The sequence below is a fragment of the Vombatus ursinus genome, unplaced genomic scaffold (genome assembly GCF_900497805.2).
Source record: "Vombatus ursinus unplaced genomic scaffold, bare-nosed wombat genome assembly UNPS02014798.1, whole genome shotgun sequence".
NCBI classification, from domain to species: Eukaryota; Metazoa; Chordata; class Mammalia; order Diprotodontia; family Vombatidae; genus Vombatus; species Vombatus ursinus.
The window spans coordinates 86,133,388-86,139,228 of record NW_020954576.1 but is presented as its reverse complement, the minus strand read 5'-3'; positions in this window follow the sequence as shown (position 1 = coordinate 86,139,228).

Below are 5,841 nucleotides of genomic sequence, written 5' to 3'. Positions count from 1 at the left end.
TGATGATGATGATGATGATGATGATGATGATGATGATGATGATGATGCTCCCTCAGTGTAGATTGTGATAAAGTTACAGGGTTACATGGAACTTGAAAGAGAGATAGAAAAATAATAGCCAGGACTATGAGGAGATGTAATTAGGGAACTTTACCCACCCTCCACCCCCTAGCTTAAAAGACTTTGATAATTAGCCCATCTGGCATGGGGACAAGCTGTTTGTGCTTGCATCTGGGCACAGACTCAAATCTCTGTTTTTGGAGAATGGTGCTTGTACTCAATCATAATAGCTGATTCTTGATCATCCAGCATCCATTGAAAGGGCACTCTGGTGGAAAAACCCAGTACCTATCCTGTTACTTATCCACTGCAGAAGAGACTCTGGTCATCCCCTGAATGGCTAGTCACTTATTTCTTTAGCAAGCATTGTGAATGAGAGCTCCACCTCTCCATGTCTGCAATGCTTGAAGTAAGGAGATAAATATATATATATGTGTGTGTGTATATATATATTTGGAAAGTAAACTTCCTTGTTTCTCCCTTCAAGAGACTGAAGGGAAAGGACATAGGCTCCAAACTGAAAGGAGAGTGGGAGATGAAAAGTGATTGGAAATTCTGAATGCTTATAAAATGAAAGAACTGAAACAGATGGCCTCTGAAGTCCTTCCAACTCCAGATCTGTGATTCAGTGCTCCCATGGGAAGAGGAAACAGGGAAGACTGACCAATGAGGACCTAGTCTTTTGAGCACGTAAAAATATTCTCTGCCTGCTGCCAATCCAAAATGTGGAACTTCGGAAGTTGGTTTTGGCCATGACGACTCAGGTTTAGTACTCTGTGAAGATGAAAAGCTGTCTAATTGGATTTGGAGTCAGAAAAACTGATGACTCAGAAAAGGCTGAACTGGAGCTGAATGTTTGTGTAAAAAAGTTCGAGGAGCCAGTTTCTTACTCCCTTTCAAGTGAAGAGGACTGCTTTAAGCTTCTGAGTGGAGGAATAAAGACAGCTGCTCTGTCTCCTACACTGTTACCAAGTGTCCCACAAGCATGTGTTGCCCCTGTTTGTTTACTCTTCTAGTTTTAGGTAAATAAATATCCTGATATGGGAATGCCTATGTGATAGGTAAGAATGGAAAATCCATTGAAGTCATAAAGATCTCACTAGCAATTGGGAGTCAGTGATAAAGTCTGCTGGAGTGGAAGTGGCTGATAGCATAGGAACTGTCTGCAGGTGGAGGTGTCTTTCTCACCCCTTCCCTTGACAATAGTGGCAGCTTCAGGAATTGTAACAATGGAGAGAAATGCTTGTTAGGGACTCTGGAAAGGCACTAAACCTCCCTTCCTAGAGAGCTGTACCTAAGGGGAAACCCATGAGGACTCAAAGACAAAAGAAAAGGACTTCCTGTGCCAGGAGTTGGGAAGGACCTCTGGGTCACATATATTTACTACATATATCCGTCATTCCCATTATACTTAAATAAGTGAGCAGGAGAAAAACTTTCAAATATAAATGAAAGGCAATTTGAATAATAAGACTATTCTGCACCCATCAGAAACCACAGGAGGGAAAGGCATAATATTCCAAAGAGCAAAGTATAACAAGATGCAAGCCAAGGTGACATACCCTGCAAACCTGAACCTAACCATCAATGAAAAAAAATGGATGTTCAACAAAAAAGAAGTCTTTGAAGTATTTCTACAGAGACAAAACCAGATTTGAAGAAATTATGCACTTTTCAAATATCCTAGACAACAGATACACAAGAAAGGTAGACAAATCCAAGAATAACAACAACAAAATAACATCAAGGTCATTAAGAGATTTCTTTCTAAAAGCATATAAGAAGACAAATGTGAAAGCAGAAGTCAAATTAGAAATGATGGTGGAGAAATAGACCTGAAACATTATGGACTAAGTAGCAGGATGCAAATAAACCACACAAATAATTGGCATTTCTGCCTCGTGTATAGTAGGCACTTACTAAATACCAATTGAATTAAATTTCTGTATACTACCACCAAGGTCTGTCTTTTGAACACCAATGTTTTTCTGGCAATGTATGGTTTTGATTCATAGAATGTTACTGCTTCTAAAGAGTTGAAATTGAAATCACTCAAAGGGTGGAAATTTCTTTAAAAAAATTTTTTTTTAATTGTTGGGGACAGTTATGTAGTTTAAAAAAATTGGGTTTGAATCTATACTTTACATCGTATGCTACCATAAACTCTGAAGTTTATTAAAAAAATTAGATCATAAAAACTGGAAGAAAATGGAATGTTAGTCTTCTCACAATTGTGAAGAAAAGAAATATTTTTATCAAACAAATTGAAGAAAGCATTGAAAAAAAGATTTTGAAATATAAAAAAATCTCTAAAATTAAAAATATTCAGTAGACCAATCAGATGGGGAAAATATTTACTGTAAACATTTAGACAAAAAAAGATTTGACATCCAAAATCTTTAAGGAACTAACACACAATTATAAGACTCTACCAGGAGTGGGGAACCTGCAGCCTCAAAGCCCTTAGGCCCTTAGGGTCGAATTTGAGGATATATAGGGCCACATGTGTTCTCAAGGCTACAGGTTTCCCACCTCTGCTATACTCTCTAATAGAGCAATATTCAAAGGACATGAACTTATGAAGAAGGAAATGCAAACTGTTAATAATAATATGAAAATATAGGCAATTTTGTAATCATCAGACATTCAAATCATCAGCCTAAAGTACCTTGTACCTATACAACATAATAAATATTTATTAAGCACCTATTATGTGCCAGACACTGTGCCGAATACTGGGAATACAAACAGGACAAGAAAAGACTGTCCCTGCCCTCAAGGAGTTTATAATCTAATGGGGAAAGGAAACTAAAAAAAGGAGGGGAGGATCTGGCATGTTGGGCATGATGGAGTAAAATCCAAAGAATACAACCAGTGGGAAATGAAGAATTCACTGGGCTTTTGAGTTACCCTTATATAATGGCTTTGGAAAGAGTTTTTTGTTCCACCTTCCAGCTCTCCAAGATGGGTAGAGGATACTGACGGATCAGATGAGGTGAGAGTCCCAAAGTTGAAGCAATTTGATGATGGGTTTCCTAGTGACAAGCTTTTCCAGGGGAAGGGGGTGAAAGTGGTGGGGGGGAGTAATGGGAGTGGAGGAATAAGGGAGGGGAAGGTGGTGTGATGATACAATCCAAAAATTATAGTTGATGGGGAAAAGCACTACTAGAATCAACTAGCAAGTTTCAAATTCTCTCCCTTTTCACCAAACTCTGTCTTATCTGCTGAGAAGGCAAGCAATACGATATCAATTATATATGTGAAAGCATGCAAAATATATTAGCCATATTGCACTCAGAGTTTATCAGTTCTCTCTCTGGAGGTGGATAGTATTTTTTCATCATTGATTCTTTGGAATTGTCTTCTTGGATCATTGTTATTGGTTATTGGTTATTGGTTAGTGTATTCAGGTCTTTCATAGTTGATCATCACTACAACAGTGCTGTTACTGTGATAATGATCTCTTGGTTTTTCTCATTTCACTTTGCATCAGTTCATATATCTCTTGACATGTTTTTCTAAAACCACTCCTCTAGTCATTTCATTTAGTCCAAAAGTACTTCATTGCAATCATATGCTACTTGTTCAGCCATTCCTCAATTGATGAGCATCCTCTCAATTTCCAATTCTTTGCCACCTCAAAAAGAGCTACTATGAATATTTTTATACATATAGGTCCTTTTCCTTTTTCTTTGATCTCTTTGGGTACAGATCTAGTAATGGCATTGTTCAGTCAAAGGGTATGCATAGTTTTATAGTCCTTTAGTCATAATTCTAAATCATTCTCCACAATGGTTGGACCAGTTCACAATTGTACCAATAGTGCATTAGTGTACCTATTTTCCCCTGTGCCCTTCAGCATTTGTCATTTCTGATAGGTGTGAGGTAGTACCTCAGAATTGCTTTAATTTTCATTTTTCTAATCAAGCGACTTAGAGCATTTTTATATGAATACAGATAGCTTTGATTTCTTATTCTGAAAACTGCCTATTCATGTCCTTTGACCACTTATCAACTGGGGAATGGCTCTTATTTTTATAGATTTGACTCAGGTCTCTACATATTTGAGAAATGAGTTTTTTATTAGAGACACTTGCTGTAAAATTTTTTTTATGTTATTGTCTATGGTATTTTTTAGCAAAATGTAGCTTCCCTGATTATCTCTTTTAATTAGGTTTATTTTTGCTTTTGCTTTGTCTGAAATAATTTGCTATCCTTGCCTTTTTTACTTTAGCTGAAGCATATTAGATTCTGCTCTAGCCCTTTAATTTAACTTTGTGTATATCTTTTTGTTTCAAATGTGTCTCTTGTAAACAACATATTGTTGGATTCTAATTTTTAATCCATTCTACTATCCACTTCCATTTTATGGGTGAGCTTATCCCACTCACATTCATAGTTAAAATTATTGTGTATTTTCCTCCATCCCATTTTCTTCTGTTTCTCTCTCTCTTTCTCTCTCTCTCTTTTCCCTCCTCAAAAATCTGTTTTGCTTCTGATCACTGCCTCCCTTATTCTACTTTCCCTTCTACCATCTCCCCCCCCCCGGTTTTTTTTATTTCCTTCCCCCTCCTATTTCCTTATTGAGTAACAGATTTCTATACACAACTGAGTATATATACAGTTAATCCTGCACATTCCATTTATCTTTTGCAACTTCAAGCATCCATGTACTTTTATCAGTAACTTCATTTTCACTTTCATATTGGCAACCAGGCACATTCACAGCTATGTTTAATAGGGGGAAAAAAATGAGAGATGCAATGTGCACAAGTCTATGGAGTAACTGGTGTCCTACTAGGGTAGCTTGGCATAATTGATTAGCAGACTAGAGACATCGAGGCTGCTAATCCCATCATCAATTGCAGGTTAAACACCAATCTACATCTGTTATGCTCTCATACTCTGAGATTCTTAAAGATATCAAATGGTACAGAAAGTTGATGTAGCTGACAGGTTATTTCAAGTTGGTGTATCCTTCACAAATCTCCAATGCAATTCTCCAGTCATGAGGGACAGAGCGTGACAGGTGAGATTGAAACCTCACCAATCTTGGCATCTTCTGATAGCAGTGACTAAAGTCCCAGCAACTTCTCCCTTGGTTATCAGATGGCAGCCACAGTAGAAAGGTTTATAGCAAAATAAAATAGAGCACGACACCCTTTTACTGCCAGCCATCTGACATAGTGGAAGGTAAAATTCTTTTATTTGCTGTACAGTATTTATGGTACTGTAGATTACATGTGTTATAAAAAGTGAATATTATCTTAAATCAATTTTTTTTCTTGAGATGTTAGCACAAAAGGTCACAGAATTCTAGGGAATTATTGGGGAGAAAAAATGTTTTGCATGTTACCAATTTTATTTTATGTATTGCACTTTATGGGTTATTTCATGGACATCATATTAGGAAAAGTACATATTATCAGACTTAATGTTTCATTATAAAGAATTGTATGCAGAAAAGTATATTTTCAACAATCTAGCAAAAAGATTACAGTTTTTAGTGGTCACAGGAACCTAACCCCTTATTTCCCATAGATTAAATATATCAACATTCACATTTTTTTATTTTCACACTTTTTTCTAGGATCATTGAGAATTGACTGTATAGTCCTCCCTCTGAAACAATTCTGATGAGAGATTCAAGAGTTGCTTGCTACCCTCTCCCCTCATTTTTTCTTCTGCTGTAAAAACTCTTCCTTGCATACCTCTTTTATGTGAGATAATTTTCCCCATTCTGCCTCTCCATTCCCCCTTCTCTCAGTGCAATCCTCTTTC